This window comes from Phyllostomus discolor, chromosome 9, assembly GCF_004126475.2.
Source record: "Phyllostomus discolor isolate MPI-MPIP mPhyDis1 chromosome 9, mPhyDis1.pri.v3, whole genome shotgun sequence".
NCBI lineage: Eukaryota > Metazoa > Chordata > Mammalia > Chiroptera > Phyllostomidae > Phyllostomus > Phyllostomus discolor.
Genome location: NC_040911.2, coordinates 88,233,144 through 88,250,580, shown reverse-complemented (window position 1 = coordinate 88,250,580; position 17,437 = coordinate 88,233,144). Strand labels below are relative to the sequence as shown.

The 17,437-nt window shown below is 44.1% G+C and overlaps 1 protein-coding gene across 2 annotated transcripts in view; it reads left to right on the top strand.

The window, feature by feature from the left end:
• Positions 1–3,992: 3,992 nt before the first annotated feature.
• NDRG3 (NDRG family member 3) overlaps positions 3,993–17,437 on the top strand; it is a 69,144-nt gene continuing 55,699 nt past the window's right edge. The window contains exon 1 of one of the 2 annotated variants that reach the window (XM_028524408.2): positions 3,993–4,189. The gene's annotated coding sequence lies outside the window, so the exon portion shown is untranslated. The remainder of the gene's footprint in view (positions 4,190–17,437) is intronic. The other variant, XM_028524409.2, reaches the window with a different exon arrangement.

Here is a 17,437-nt window from a genome sequence, read left to right as displayed (position 1 = left end):
TTCATGTATAATTTGAGTGCATAAAAAAATGGAAAGGTAAGGAGGGCTTAGAAAATAAGATTCTTTGCCAATTGTGGAAGCGAACAGTAGTGTAGAGTATGCCTCAGCATTAATTACTGATAAAACACAAACTGTTTATTGTTAGTGTTTCTTACTCTCTGATCCTCCTAGCAGGAGAAAACCTATTCCATTTAAATACCTAGTCATAATCATAAGTCTTAAACTTTGGTCTATGCACCAGCTAGTGAGAGGCAGTATCTCCATGCTTTGACCTACCTGTATTATTTGTCCTTTCATATATTTACAGAGACCCTACTACATGCCAGTTCTAGGAACTGGTAAGGGAACAGAGAACAAAAACAGATATGCGGCCCTGGCTGGCATGGCTCAGTGGATTGAGTGCTGGCCTGGGGACCAAGGGGTCAGTGGTTTGATTCCCAATCAAGGCACATGCCCGGGTTGCGGGCTGGGTCATCAGTAGGGGCATGCATGGGAGGCAAAAAAAAAACATGGGGCCTCCCCTCATGATTCTCACTGTCTACTGGATATACAGGAAACAAGAAGAGACAACTGCAGAAGTGATGTTTTAATTGATTTGAAAAAGATGAAGGAGTTAAATAGGGCGAATATATGAGGCAAAAGAAGCATTTCCAGCCTCATGATGGGGGAGAGAATGAAGCATTCTGGGATACTAAAGAAAAAGACCAGTAAAGCAGGAATGTTGAGTGCCAATGGAAAAGCCCCTGAAACAGGTTTGAAATCATTAGAAGGTTTTAAGAGAGAGAGATGGGGACCAGAACTTTATTTTCTTTGATTTTTAGACAGAGGAAGGAAGAGAGAAATATTGATTTGTTCTATTTATTTATGCATTTATTGGTTGCTTCTTATATGTGCCCTGACTGGAGGTTGAACCTGCAATCTTGGCATATGGAGATGACGTTCTGACTAATGGAGCTACCTGGCCAGGGCAGAACTTTATTTTTAAAAGATCATTGTAGTTGCTGAGTGGAGAATAGACAGCAGCAAGCAAGGTACGGATATGAGAGATCCATCGGGCTACTGCGGTGGTCTAGATGGGAAATGATGGCCCGTGCTAGGAAATGCTGGCAGTGGGCGTGTGAGGTGCGCTGCTCACAGTGTCTGGAACATTGCAGGCATTGTAACCTACGTGTTAAACGCTTGTCACTGCGACTGGGGAGACTGAAACTGCGATTAGGTCAGGTATTAAATGTAGGTTTGGTATCCTGGGTGACTCCATTTTGGGTCTTTAACACTGCTATAAAATTAGGAGAGTGACGGAACCTGTATCACAGGGATGCTATGAAGATTAGATTAAATAATTCAAGTTTAGGGCAGTGGCACCAATATGATGGTGGGTGAAGCCTTGAATAGCTGGGTAGATGATGGGAAAGCTGGTAGTTCAATTTGGGACACCAAGTGGGGAAGGCAAGAAGACGGTTGGATAGGCCGGTAGAAAACTCAGAAGAAAAATATGGACTAGAGATGAATTTTGGAAGTTACTGATATGTACTTATTGAAGCCTTGAGAGTGGCTAATATTGTCCAGAGTAGAGCAAAAGGAAACTTTGGACAGTCCCAAGGAAAGCCAGGGTTTTTAAGAGTCAGAGGAATGGTGTTAATCTATACTCAGAAGCAGAGTAGTGTAATGGAAAGGATAGAGTTTGAAATGAATCTTCATCTCTTATCCTCATTTTCCTTATCTGTAGAATGGGGATAGATAGATCACCTCCAAAGGTGATTGTACTTTCCTCCATTTTATTTACTACATGGTGTTGCATTTTTCGTTCATAAGAATTTGTTCAACCTTAAGCATAAGAAGTGTGTTTTAGTCTGTCTTGAACAGATAAACAGGATAGAGCACAGAAAAATATAGTGGTACCTCAGTACTCGTTAATTCGTTCTGGAACTCAGGAGAAGTGCTGAAACCAACGAGTACTGAATGATGAAGCGTTTTCTCTTGGGGGGCATGGGGACTTGTACAAGTTCTAGCAAGTGTGACAAGTCCCGAGCAAGCACCAAGTGCTGAAACGTTTTCTCGTCGAAATGCGACAAGTACAGGGTTTGATGAGTTCTGAAGCCAGCAAGTACCAAGGTATAACTGTAGTAAGTTATAAGCGTTTTACATGCATATAGGCCATAATGTTATCATGTAACTTCTATATTTTTGTCACTATAGATGAACACAAGATTGGAGATGCTTAATAATTTAACCAAGGACATAAACATAGTAGCGGAGGGTGAACTAGAACTAATTGGCACTCAGTAAATGTTAATGAATAAACATAAATCATGTAATAAAAGGTTGTGCTCAGTTAATATTAGTTTTCCTTCTCAAATTTGGTTCAGGGATTGTGCTTGATAAATTACAGTATTATAGACAATTACTTCCCTTTGGTGTTTGGTAACAGTTATTACATTTGCCCCAATTTAGTTCAGAGGATATTTTACTTTTAGTGATCCTTAATAAACAATGTAATGTTGACCTTAAAAAACAGGACATCCAGTTATTTTACCTGCAAAATGGGTTTGTTTGGGAATAACAGAGAATTGCAATTCCAGACAAGTATAGTATAGCAAAAACTATAATGAAGTCCAGCAAGCAAAGGAAAGGAACATGACAGAGGAATTTGGAAGGGGTTGTTTCGAATGAAAGTCCATGGAAGGAAAGCAAGAGAGCTGTCAACAGTTCCTCATTGGCCGAGTGAGTAGCTGGGCAAGGAAGGAAATCTGTTGGAGTAACGTTAAAGAGAAAAACCACAGGCCCAAAATGGTGTCCTTGTGCCTAAGGCCCAGGATACCAAACCTACATTTAATGTCTGATCTAATTGCAGTTTCAGCCTCTCCCAGAAACATAATTTTAAGTCAGCTGGTCTGGAATGTTCTGGTCAACACCCATGAGGTAGTCTGTCATGTGGGCTTCCTCTATCCCCCAATGAAGAGGCAATCTGCATGATTAAAACCCTCCTGTTGCCCCCTTCCAAGGTGTCCCAGCCCCCCCAGTTCTTTCCATTTTAAAACAGCACCATTGCCCTGGCTGGTGTGTCTCAGTGGGTTCAGTGCCTGGCCTGTGAATCAAAGGGTTGCCAGTTCCTTTCCCAGTCAGGACGCGTGCTGTGCGAGAGGCAACCAATTGATGTTTTTCTCACTCATCTGTTTCTCTCCCCACTTCCCCTCTCTCTAGAAATGAATAAACAACATCTCTAAATTAAAAAAAATAAAATAGCTCCCTTGCTTCACCCTTCCTATAAAAACCTTCCTTTTTGTACATCCGCACCGAGTACTCTTGTATTTGCTAGATAGGATGCTACTGGATTCATGAGCTGCTAAATAAAGCCAATTAGCTCTCCACATTTACTCAGTGATTGATTGATTTTCATTTTACAATGGTTTGACTTGCAAGGTCCGTATTTTTCTGTTGAGGTAGGTAATTGATTCTTCCTGTAATTGATGCCGAGTGGTGGTACCTGAGGGCTCCCCTTCTAGCCTCCCTTACACCATTTAAACGAAGCTTTTCCTTTATTAATTTTCACAAGATTAAATCGTAAACTTTTGGGAAAGGGATTCAGTCCTGTGCGTTTTGGTGTTATTTAAATTGTTGGGCCATTAGGCTTAAGGTGTGTAATCATTCTAAAAAAATAATTCAATTTCTCATGTTGCACCCAATGAGATGGCGCAGTTGGCAGCTGTAACGGTGATATAAGGGAGGGCTGAGTCTTGGATTCGAGTTAAGTCACTGGGTCCAGTCGCCAGAATTGACTACCCCCTTCCCCACGCCGCGCACTGCTAGGTGCCATGTGACCTTGGGTAAGGGCTCCGGGCCCTAGAGAAAGGATGCCACGCCCTACGCGGGTTCTCAGGGGCTTCAGGAGGGTACGACTCCGTGGAAGGGAGGAGGCCAGGCGGACGCAGCACTCAACCCCCTCCCTCCGGGTACTTACAAAGTAAGGTTCACCGAGAACTACACCCAAGATGGCACCGGCGGCCGCTCCCGGCTCAGCCACCATCTTGGTAGTTCCCGAGGCCGGCGGGAGCGGCACGAGCGCGCGGCCCCGGCTTCCTCAGCGCGCCTGCGCGGCCGCACAGCCTCCCCCGCCCCTCTCGCCGCCGCTATAGCTGCCGCCGCCGCCGCCGCCGCTGCTGCACTGACGGCGGGTTGCCCCGCGCCCCAGGTGAGTGAGCGCCTCAGGCCGGTCCGCTGGGAACGCGGGCGCTGCTGGCGGGGCCCTAGCTCCCCTTGCTTGCTCCCGCCCCGCCTCGTCCCCGCTGCGCGGTGGGGACCCGGGCTCTCGCTGCTAGCCTTAGGACCCCCTGGCGCCCTCCGTTTTCCCAGCTCGGGAGTCCGGGTCAGCCCGGCCTCCCTCCGCCGCTCCGGGAGCCCGGGCTGCGGGGCCACGCGGCGATGCCACCGGCGACACCGTGCAGGTGGCAGGGGCTGAGCCTCGGGGCGCCCACTCTTGGTCGCAGGGAGCCACCTCAGGCGCGACCCCCTTTCTCCTGCTCTGCCGGCGGTGGGACTTGGGTGGGCCTCGGTGTGGAACACCTATCTGTTCCTCCGCCCGCCCCAGAGCCAGAGAGGCTTGGGAGATGGGCGGTGAGCTCTGGCGCAGCCCCACGACGACCCTGCGAGGGAGGTGCTTTTCCCCCCTCTTGACAGATGAGGAAACTGAGGCAGAGAGCGGTGAAGTGCCTACCCAAGGTCATGAGGCCGACAGGCATGGGCTGGCTCTTGCCCTCAGTGTCTTGGGCCAGTTCGGTTGGAATTTGATCTTGAACGTTTAAAAAAGATTGGAATACACTTATCTCTGGATTTGCATTTTCAACGTCATAAAAGACTGCAAAAACAGTATTTTCTTGTTGCTGAAGTACAAATGAGATGTTGCTGTAATAATGGTAGTGTTATTAATGAGAGCTAATGTTCACCCGGTGCTTGCCGTGTGCCTGGGATCTTGCGGAACATTTCATTAAGATTCTCACTTAACCTGAACGTTTCCGAATCAGTGTGTCCCCTCCTTCCTTTTCACGCACTTTTTTTTTCTGCAGAGCTGGCCTCCCTGTGACAGGTAGACTCGGAGCCTTATGGCTTAGGAGGCAGTGAAGCGCTCCCCTGGCGGCTTCCTGGCAGAAGCGGGGTGAGCCTGGCGAGCCTGCCCCCAGGTTTTCCCGAGCCGGGCCCCCAGAGGATATAATTAGCCTTTTCTGACTGCCGGGACAGCGGGAGCGGGCTGGCTGGGCTGGCTGGATGTGGGGGTGACAGAGCAAATCTGGCGAACACTCACCCCATTCTGGGGCTTTCGGGCTCTGTTTTTACATTGCGCTGGAACATCTTAGGATCTAAAATAAAGTAAAAAGAGAAAGAGTGTTGACACAGTGGTGCTGAATATAAGAAGCTACCACGATTTCAAGTCCCACAGGAACAGCTGTACAATCATGTGAATGTTTCCTCCCCAAAATAACTAGCTCAAACTGTCTTTTTTTTCTTTCTTAGCAAATCCTTTTTAAACACTTAAAAGCTCCTCTAACTCAATCACCATCTCTGTGAAGCCTTCCTTGCTTGACTTTCCAATGAGAATTATACACACGTGTGCGTGTGCACACACACACACACACACACACACACAGTAGGACTGTTAGCCCCTTGAGGTCAGGGGCTGTCTTTGCGGACATTATGCCTAGCTCACAGTAGGTCTTTGGCAAAGGCTCAGTGAATTCCCACTATTCCTTTTCATTACTCAAAGAATTTTTTGTTGTTGTTGCCTTCCTGTATTTTCCACTTGCCCTTCAATTTCTCTTTGCTGTCCCTTCCTTTATATTTTATTTTTTTCCAGTTTTAGTAAGAAATAATTGACATACATCACTGTATAAATTTAAAGCATACAGCATGATGGCTTAATTTATATTGTGAAATGATTACCACAATAGGTTCCGCTAACATTCATCTCATAGGTATGATTTTTTTTTAAAAAAGAAAAGAATAAAGGGAACAAATATTTTTTTCCTTGTGATGTTTCCTTTTAGATCTGCCACTCAGAAAGGTTTCTTGTCCACCCTGTTGTTTCTGAAAATTGCAAATTAGGGTCCTGCATCAACAAGCCTGTTTATCCTTGACACTGGTGTTGGTATAATTGTAGAGAGCAGTTTTGATTTGCATGTTACTACAGTGAGGTAGCCTGAGCTTGTGGCCTTTTATTCTGTCCCTAAATGCATGCTCGATTCATTTTTATATTTTTTGCCTTTTGTGGCAGACTGCCCCTGGTGCTACCGGAGTAATCACAATTTTTACCATAAATCATTTCACAGTGTTTGTAATAAATGTTCAAATGGGCCCTTTGGAAGGCAGCATATCTGTGCACAGTTCTCTACATAAATGATGCTTTTTAGCGATTTTTTTCCAAATTTTCTGCAAATATATTGAGCTGTTATGTGGAAGACCTGGCGCTGGGAATGGTGAGAGAGTAAGCATTTATTAAAACATGGTTCCTATTGAAAGAGCTAACTAGCTAATTGGGAAACACCATATCTAACTATAACTCAAGCCAGGTCTAAAAATTGCCATAATAGCATCACAAGCAAAGCATTGCTAGGGAGTGAACTTGTCCAAGGTCAGACCTGGAGCTAAAACTTGAAAACTAAATTTTTATCTTTTACCCATTAAAGGTTTACCAGTATTTTGGTGAATTTGTCCTTAAAGACATTAATCAGCAACTCTTATCAAAATTCTGCCCTGGCTGGTATAGCTCAGTGGATTGAATGCCAGCTTGAGAACCAGAGGGTGGTAGGTTGGATTCCCAGTCAGGGTATATGCCTGGATTGCAGGCCAGATCCCCAGTAGGGGGCGTGCGAGAGGCAACCACACATTAATGTTTCTCCCTCTCTCCCTACCCCCTCTCTAAAAATAAATAAATAAAATCTTTAAAAAAGAATTCTCTTTGTGTGCTTAGAACAGGATTGAGGAAGAGACAACTAAAATATGATTCATGTTCTCTAGGAAATATAATAGGTGTGTCAAGGACTTTCAGGTCCAAAGATTGATAGCATTTTGGGTTTACTGCAGAACTGGTGTCATTATATCCTGGAGGGCCTTTTTAATAGTAAAAACTGTTCTTTGACTTTGTAGACAGTGTGTACGTAATTGTTAAATCCTGTGGTAGAGAGACTAGGTATGGCATAGGAGTTGGCAGAGGTGCAAGAGGGCTGAGCTGTGGTAGTGAAAACACTTTGGGGAGGAGTTAGAACTTTCTAGGCTTTGACAGATTGGTAGGGTCAGAATTAATCAAAAGAACAAGGAAGGTATTTTGAAGCAGGATAGTAGAACTAATGCAAGATAACAATGCTTGCTGTGTTTAAGGGACAGCTAAAAATCTGGCTTGGCCAGGGTCACCTGAGTTGGATGAGAGCAGTGGTTCTCAGCCTTTAGTGCACTTCAGAATCACCTGGAGAATTTATTAAAACCTGGAATGTCTGGCCCTGGTTGGTGTAGTTCAGTGGATTGAGCACAGGCCATTGAACCAAAGCATCACCGGTTTGATTCCTAGTCAGGGCACATGCCTGGGTTGCAGGCCATATATCCCCAGTATGGGGTGTGCTAGAGGCAACCATACATTGCTGTTTCACCCCTTCTCTTTCTCCCTCCCTTCCCCATCTCTCTAAAAATAAATAAATAAAATCTTAAAAAACAAAACAAAAAACCCAGAATGTCTGATTCAGTCAGACATTCTGAGTGGGGCCTAGTTTGTACTTTTAACAAGTTCCCTGATGGTGCCGATGCTTCTTATCCAAGGACAACACTTTGAGAATCACTAGATGAGAAGGTTGAGAAGCTAGTGTCAGAAACTATCGAAGAACTTTTTCCAAAAAGGGGGGGGGGGTGTGCATGGGTACATGTGCATGTCATGTATCATCATAGGAGAGTTCTAGAAATCCACATTCTAAACTGCCGTCAATTACTTCCGGACGTGGGGTTTAGGTGGTTGCAGAAATTTACTTTTTACCGACACCTTTCTATATTTTTGCATGGTGCACATTCTGCTTTTGTATTTAAACAAAAAAAGCAAGAATCCTTTTTGAAGATATATACTGTACTAAAATATTTATAGATTAAAAAAAGAGCTTGCTAAACTAATCTAATGTCACACAACAAACATTTTTAGAGTGTCTGCTGTATGCCAGATGCTGCCGGGATCTGGAAATACAAAGCCTTTGCTAAAGCTTGCAGCCTGGGGATTGCGATGGGCTGATAACAGCTCTGCTGAGTGTCGTGTGAGCTTCACAAGAGCAAGGATGAAGGTTTAGCTCTGCCTGTGGCAGATAATAGGCACTTGGTAAATGATAAATGGTTGAGTAAATCCAGACAGGAAGTGAGGGTTGTCGGAAAGAAAAGGGCAAATGGGAGATTTTGGAGGAAACGTTGACAAGTCTGAACAGGGATGCTGAAAGGAAGAAATCTGTTGAGGACTTTCAGGTCCAAAGATTGATAGCATTTCGGTTTACTGCAAACTGGGTGTCAAATTCTGAAAGGCCTTTTTATTTTTATTTTTATTTATTTTTTTAAGGAAAATCACTGATGTTTCTGCTGAGGTCCTGAGATATTACACAGATTGATTATTTATTTATTTATTTATTTATTATTTTTAGAGAGAGGGGAAGGGAGGGAGAAAGAGGTAGAGAAACATCGCGGGTACATGGATAGATCTGTTGCCTCTCTCACGCCCCCACCTGGGGACCCGGCCCACAACCCAGGCTTGTGCCCTGACTGGGAATCAAACTGGAGACATTTTAGTTCGCAGGCTGGCACTCCACCCACTGAGCCACACCAGCCAGGGCTGAAAGGCCTTTTTGAAACCTCCCCACCCCCCTTTTTAAGAGACTGCTTGGAAATGGCACACAAAAACTAAACCTAGATTTAGTATGAGTATTTGCTAGGTTTCAGGGCTTTCTTTGGTAAATGAAAGTTTTTTTCTTTAGTGCTAATTCTATTGTGTTTATAATATTTACCTACAGTCTGGCCATTAAATATTTATTATGTGAAATTAACGTGGATACATGGAGGATGTTTTAAATACTGTACAAAAATGGGTTGTGTTAACGTCTTTTAGTCTTATCCTCTTCAGTTGGGGGGATGGTACAGTAGACTCAGAATTCTGTCACGTTTCTCACAGTGCCTCGCAGAGCGTGGCGTGTTCTCAGCCCTAAACAGAGATCCATTGCTGATGGCTGAGTGTGGTGTACTCTGGAGGAAATAAGGCTTTGTTGCATTCTGAGTTAAAGTTTATATAGATGATATTTACATAATCAAGCAGTCTGTGCTTTTAAACTTGGTTGCTGTTAAGGAATATGGAGTAGGCATTCTTCCCAACTCTTTGTGTGGAGGTGCTCCATTTCCTCTTCCCCAGAGATTTAATCTAGGGAAATTAATTCCTCAAGTGGCTTACCCCAGGCTTTGGCTGTGTCATTAGACTGTAATCACTACCCCCTAAAAATACCCACAGTCTACAGTTTGGGGTTTTCACTTGATCGAGTAAAATTTTCTGCTACAGCCATTCTTCACGCTTGGTTTTATACTACTTACTAAGGCTTTTCTGTTATAAGTTTTGCAGTACTTTTTTTTTTTTAAGATAATGCTGTTTCAGGTTTGAAGGCAATAGCTATTATTTGGGGGGAAGTGGGAGAGTGATGGCACAAAAACTCATAAACATAATAAAGTGGGGTAAGAAAAACTGTGTGTAGCTCATAAAAACAGTATGAAGCTGCCTCCCCTTTCTAAGGAAAACCTAAGATTAGCGGTCATGTCAGCTTTTCCTTTAATTGGTAATTGCCATATGATAGTTTTTCCAGAAATACTATTTGCTTTCAAAACAGGCACAGTTGTTTATTTTAAATGACAGTTTTAATCCTTAGAATTCTTCTACATTTTTAAGTCTGAACTTTCAACTTACGGTAAAAGTGGAATGCTTTCTAAAATTGCGGCATTGGGGCTTAAAGCTGTTATGTGAAGCCATAACACTTAGCAGAGAGAGGAGAGGGATCAGGCTACTGTCTCCTTCTCCTTGCAGTTGGAAAGCTCTGGGGACAGGACCTCTCCTGCCGTTCTCCAAGTTCTGAAGATGTCACATTTTTTAAGCCTTTGTGTTGAAAGATGGGCTTAACCAGGATTTTAACCAAATGTGACGTTAGATAATTAGGCAGTTCACAGGGTTGCTTTTCAAATACTCCCCGATAAGAGCAGTCCCCTATTAATTAAAGTAATAATGCTAATACCTAATAATATCCAATTTCATATTAATAATGCCTACACTTTATATGGTGCTCTTCAGTTTAAAATTATTTGCTCAATGAGATCCTGGTAAATTCCAGTAGCCAAACCTGAGAAAAAGTAGAACTAATGATCAGTTGGCGTCAGGTGGGAAGAGCTGTTTGTAGAAGCCTGCCAAGCTCTAGATGCAGGCTGCTCAGGGTCAAATCCTTGCTTTGCCAACCACTAGCTGTGTGACCTCTGACAGATCATAAAACCTCTCCAAGTGTCAGATTATTCATCTGTAAAACAGGGAGAGTTGCAGTACCTATTTTACAAGTGTATTAGAAAATAAAATGAAATAATTAGTGGACAAAGTGCTTATTATGATATCTGGCATATGGCTACTGCTCAGTAAATTAGGCTAGAATGAGTATTAAAAGCACTGCATTTTAGGATTCTGGCTTATTCTTTACCTCCACTCAGGCTGGGTTAAAGGTCAGATTGTTTTCAGGGATTCTGCTTTACAGCTGGTGGGAACCCAGTGCCCACCCCAACAGCACATACCCGGGTCTCGCCAGCAGTCCTGGTGTCCTGAGCTGCATCCTTCAAGAGTGGAAGGCAGAAGGTAGTGCTTCTGCTTCTAGAGTTCCTTCAGTGTGACCCCCACGTTAGAGCATCTGCTGGTTTGTGGGTGTCTGGGGCTATCGAGAAGGCCCCTGGGTCGGCATTATTTTGTTTTAGTAGTGATTTGCACCAGCACCCTAGGATGAATAGAATGAATGTTGGGGGGAGGGGAGCAAAAGTAGGTTTATAGTTGTGAGTATGTGAAACAGAGTCTATCTTGTATTACTGATTATTGTATGATTTTCCACATGAGCATCTGTAAACCTCCTTCAGCCCCACCCTGTAGGACAGACTCAGATTTCCAGCTTGACAGTCTTCACAAGCCTTCTGTTTCCCACCTGTTGCCCGAGCCAAGGAATGACGCGATGGAAAGGTGGACCTGCTGTGAAGGGTGCTGCCCTTTTCAGGAAAACAGGCCTGTGGGCCACAAGGGGTGTGTTCTGTTCAAATGAGGGTCCGTGGGCATGCTTTAGCAGTTACCTGTGATCACTTTTCTGCCCACCTTTGCCTACTGGGTAGAATCTCTGAGAGTTTCTTCCCATGAAGAGAAACCCAGACTTCCCTCTATGTGGAGTACAAAAGCTCAGTGAGTTGTATTTTAAAAAGTTGTTTTTCACTGAGCTGGGTGGTTTGGCTTGTTTATTGCACTTTCTGGAAAGTCTCCTGAGACCCTTTCCTTTCCTAAGGGCCCTCAGGAGGCAGCAGTGAAACCAACATCCATTACCCTGGATGCTTGTGGGATTGCTTAAGTCAGTAGTTTTGTGATTAGATTAATTCAGGCTTCAACCCTGGCAAAACTTGAGGGCCAAGTCATCAGATAATTGTGCTTCTTACAGAGTGAAGTGTGGAATTTAGCCCAGTCCTCTGTGAGATCTTTCAGAGCCTGGAATAGGAGTCCAGATGCCAGTCCCTGCCCTTCACCTAACTGGCTATGTGAATTTAGGCAAATTACTCACATTTCCAGGCCCGTTTTTTCATCTGAGGATGAAGGCATGACTGTAGACCAGCGGTTTTCAACTGCCAACACGTCAATAGCTGTCCGGTGTAAGTTAATGAAAATGATACCTATTTTTTTGTGAGATCAGCAGAAAATATAATATACTTTTTGGTGTGCTGCAGAATTTCAGTAATTAGTTTATGTATGCCATGAGATGAAAAAGTTTGAAAATTGCCGTGGTAGACCAGTGGTTCTCAGTCCTTAGCTGCATTTTTAGAATCGTCTGTGGAGTTTTAAAAACAACATCAGGGCCCTACCCAGGACCGATTAAATTGGATTTTTGGGATTGGAGCCTGGGTATTGCTATTCTTCAAAGCTAGTCTTGGAAGAAGACTTCCAAGTCTTTCTAATGTGGAGCTAAAAACTATCAGAGGAGATGACCGTGTTTTAAACAGTTGCGTCATTCCGCTCAGGAAGCTTCGTTGGTTGTCCACACGTAAAGTCCCACTTGTGTCTTCAGTGTTCTGACCAGCCTTGTCTTCTTTCCCGGCTGCATCGTTCTCTTCAGTGTCTCCTGGATATATTTTGTACACTTCTTCCCCACTCTTGATGGCCTTACCTGCAATGCCCTCTCTTCCCTTACAGCCATCCAGAACATACCCTCTCAAGGCCCGTCGGTCTTACCTCCTTTGGGAGACTCCTCACCGTTCCAGTCCTTAGTTATTTCTCTTGAAGACAGTCTTGGGTCTCACAACTGTTGGAGGAGGGTGCTACTGTCGTGTAGTGGGTAGAGGCCAGGGATGTTGCCAAACATTCTATGCATGGGACAGTCCTCCACAACAAAAATATCTGGCCCACAATGTCAGTGGTGTCACAGCCGAAAAACAGCCATAGAGGGTGGGAAGTAGGGATGGCTGGGGAGGGGGGAAGTGGTGAGGGGAAATGAAGACAACTATACTTGAACAACAATGAAAACAATAGAAAACAAAAAAAAAAAAGAAGAAGAAAAACTGCCATAGAGTTTGTCAAATTCATAGGCTTATGTTTGTACTGCTTTGAACTGTAGTGGTTTGTTTATAGACCTAATCTCCTCTACTCAGTTGAATTAATGGGTGAAGGCAAACTCCAATCCCCAATCTCGGCTTTCTTGTTATTAACTTCATATTAGGGCTTAATCCTCAAGCCTGCGGCCTGATCCCAACCACTCTGTGACTTAGGACCAGAGATAAAGAGGTCCTCAGTGTAGGCTGGGTGCGGTGAGGCAGTCTGCTGAATTTCCCTCCTTTTTACCCCCCCCCCCCCCCCCCCCCCCGTGCTTTAATCTGCGATAACCTGGGAGACAGTGTGAAACAGGGCACAGAGAGAGCACTGGGGTCAGGAGAGAACTGGGTTTCAGTGCCAGCTGCTGCATTCGTTAGTCGTATTGTTTTGGTTACTCCATTTCACCTCTTTCAGCCTCAGTTTCCTTATCTCTGTAATAGAGGCCATTGCCTCAGTGTTTTCCCTCACCGAGTGATCATCTGTAGTGATGTACCGTAGTGATCATCCATTAAGAAGTTAGATGGAAAGATGCTTTGTGAATTGCGACGTGCTGTAGTATTGCTTATTCAGCCAGCAGTGTATGGGTGAAAACAGAGGATGTGAGACAGGTGTGAGCACTTGCTGTGGGAGCATCGTCGTCTACCTTCTCAGCCTGTCCCCTGGCTGCTTTCTGCAGCTTTTCAGCCATAACTGTTTCAGCACCAGCTGGCCCTGTCCAGCTCGTTCTCCTCAGTGTGCCTTCTCTGCTGCCTCCATTCTGTTTGAGTTGTCTGCCTGCAGTCTTGCCAAAACCAAAAGTGGTTGACGTTGCCCCTAGAATACAAACTATGGCCTGGCATCAGTATATCTTGGCAAAGCCTGATCAAGGCCACCCAAATTGCCTTGGCCATGGGGGGAAGCTACAAAACAAGATGGCTTGTAGTTTAGAAAGCCAGTAGTATATATAACCCCTTACTGTCATTTTTAAGTAACACAGCAGCATTTTTAAGCACTGGAAATCTCACTGAGCTTTCTCTGACTAAGAGGACAAAGCACACAGTGTGAGATAGAAGCCTGAGACCCTCATGTCTGTGGGGTCCAGCCCAGTGTGCCCTCCCACTGATTTGCTGAGTGACCTTCAGCCAGTCTTTGAACCTAATCAGGTTGATAACTGAGTGACCCCTTAGGATTGTAGTAAGAATAAAATGGGGAACTCTTACCCTGGGAGAGAATGTAAAATCTAAAATACTGCTTTCAGGGAGCTTCTGGGTCACAGAATGTCAGCCCTGCCATCGACCACAAAGGTCATCTTGCCCAACCTCTTCCCAGGACAAATGGGGAAACTGAGGTCTAGAAAGAGAAAATACTTTGCCCAGTGACCACAGCTAGAGTCCACATCTGATGTGCTTAAGGCTCTTTCCATGACGGGAAGAATCTGGGCACCCATGTTTTCAGAGTGAACGGAGGCTGCACACAGAAGCATATTGTTGGACTGTGTTTAAACTGTGCTCTGCAGAGAGAGCCCCAGCTGCCTCACCACCCTTCAGCCAGCCCCCCTACACTTTTTTCTGGTCTCTATTTCAGAGTGTTGGTGCAAAAAATTAAGTCAGTAGTCTGGATGATCTTTCAAGTTCCTCTTGTGCTGAGTATCAAAGAACACTGGTGCCTCTCCCGGCCATCCTTGGAACATTTTTGCTTACATTTAAATTCAGAAATGTCAATTTCTGTATTTCTACAAGGTCATAGTTATGGGCCTTTTTTCCCCACAAAGAACTGAACCTCCTTTTCCCTAGACTTTAATACTGTTGACTTTCGTAGCTAAAGAAAGATAATGGCCCTTTCTCAGTCTTCCCCCTCCTCCTTTCCTCTTCAGTATTTGAGTTTTCCCCCATTCGTATAAATTTCTCTTACTCCTTGACTTCTTTGACTTTGTACTTCTGCATTACTTCTTGTATCTCTTGAGTCTTTTTTTCTTCGTTTCTTACTGATTCTGCTTTCCTTTCCATCACTGAGTTGTCTTTCAGAAGAGCCCAGGCTCCAGCTCCTCCATGTCTCTGGTTTGGTGAGTGCTGTGGAGGAGGAAAGATAATTTTCCTTCTACCCTTCTGGCTGGACTACTAATTAAACTGACACAAGACAGATTAGACGGAGAAAAACAAAGTTCAATAAAATGCATGCCTCCTGTATACATGGGAGAGACCCAGGAAAACTGAGTAACATTCCAAAATGTGGAAGCCATACTACCTTCGGCCAAAGACAAAAGAAGGTGTTGGGGGTGGGTAATCAGTTCTGGGAAGTTACCAGGCAAAGCACCATGAACAAGAGTGAGATGGTTATGTAGATTTAAGTTCTTGTCTTCCCCGTTGATAGTGAGTGCAGGCCTGGTGGAGTGCAGCAAACACACATGCAGATGGGGATTCCTTTAGAACGTACATGCCCTTTACAAGGTCCTCCTTGGTTTTCAGAGCTTTCCCCCTGTTGTGCTCTTTCTTAAAATTAACCAGCTGGAAATAATATCCCAAAGATATTTTGAGGTGGCAAGCTCTGCTCCCCGTTAGCACCTATAGATTTTCCTCACTAAATCTCACTCTGCTGTGCTCTGGTGTCTTGGATGTCCAGTTTTTAGCTGTAACTCAAAATCGATTTTTTTCACCACTTTCTGCTGTTGCTTTTTAGTTCCTGCATTTCATTCATTGCCCCATCATTCTTTTATCCCTGTAACTAGAAACAGCGGGGGAGGAAGAAACTTTCCTCTACCCTCAGGGTTCTTTCAGCTGGTCTAATAATAGTCAAATAAACGTGAAATAGATTAACAAGAGAAAATAGCCAAATGTAATTACATACCTATGTATGGAAAGAAACCCTACATGCCTGTGAGAGCCAGAGACCCACATACATGAGAGGTTCAGAGACAGAAAGGGAAATTGAAGTATAAGATGTTCTGAGCTACGGGTGAAGTTAAAGCCCTTTGGGGCTTCAAAAAGTAGTCAGTAATTTCAGGGAGAGCACGTGTTCAGCAATTATTACTTTGTCCTCCCATGTAGATAGGTAAAAAGTCATTTCTGGTGATAACTCTTAATGTGGGCAAGGCTCCTGAATTCTTCTGGATAGTGAGGGGCGGGGGGCTGGACAGAAGTTGCATTTGAGCCTGCAGGGTCTTGGTTCCCTTTAGCTCAAAATAATCCATATACCGCTTAGGCACATCTTGGGCTTTCTTATTCCGAACCCCTACAAAACCTTGGTAAAATCTGAATTCTCTGACCTCGTGCTATTTTTACCAATTTTGTACCTCAGATCACCCATCTTTATGTCTGGATTCCAGTAGCAGGACCAGGCCCTTGTCACTTTTCAGCTAGATTTCTGCACTGAACTGCCAAACTCCTCTCCCTCCCCAGTGTATTCTCCTTCTAGTTGGTCTGGCCTGTTGAATCTTTTTGAAATCCCATGTGAAATCTTTTTTAGAAGAAGGCAGGATAAAATTAGATTAATAGAGGCTCTCTCTGCCCCATCCTCCTCATTTCTATTAGGGATCAGTGCTAATAATCAAGCCTTTCTGTTCTTTATCTCTTCAAAGGATGTCCCTATTGAATAATCATCACTCAAAACTGTGTCTAAGATCCTCAACGAGACACCCAGGTGACTGTCTGAGGCTCACTATTCTGACAAGCAAGAAATAGCCTTTGTTTCCGAAACTGGTTACCAAGTACATGCTAGAATTTCGTTTCTCTTTTTCCTACTCATGTTCTCCTAGTCCTGAGCTAACTACTAAGATGCTGAGATTTCTTGTCCTGGTGTGATGACTCAAACCTTCATTCTAAGGCATCTGAGTCACTGGTGGTACCGCATTGCTCTGGGCTTCTGTTACTTTTACTTCAAGGAGGTGCCCTTGGGTAGAGGGGGGAAGAAACTTGCCCAGGGTTCTATGGCCAGGAGGTGGGGCCTGGCGTTGGTACCATGGTCTAGTGGGGAAAGCAAAGGCTTTTAAATCCTCGCCCTGTTACTTAGATGTGGGATATTGGGAAAGCCACTTAACTTCTCTCTAAGCCTGAGTTTCTCATCTTTAAGAAATGACAATATCTACCTGAAAGGACTGTTATGAAGATTAAACATAAGGTATTTAGGTTATAATTCCTGGAAGTTTAGAATTTATACTTTACCCTTTTCCTTTCCAGTCATCTGGTACCAGGCTTACTTGCTCAGTTCGAGGGAGGCAGGGTTTTACTTTTTGTTACTCCTTCTACCTCATAAAGCTGGGAAGGGGTGTAAACATTTCGTTGTTTACTGAAGTTCATAAAATCTCTACTAGCTTTTTAAAAATATCAGTAGCCCTTAGAACCAGGATGGATCTGGCAGCCATGTCATTTGTGCACATGAGGGAACTACAGGCCTCAGATCCCCGGGAGGAAGCCAATCTGTGTAGCTGGGAGATCTGGAGATGGAATTTTCCACCATGTGGCCTCAGTTTTCCTATAGATGTTATAAAACTGTTCATTGGCAAGGGCTCAGGACAATGAGAACTAAGCAAAAATTGAGTCTCCAGAAGAAAACATTAGGTCCCCTATAATGTAGAAGGTGAACATCTATTGTCTTGTTGCCAACCCCTAA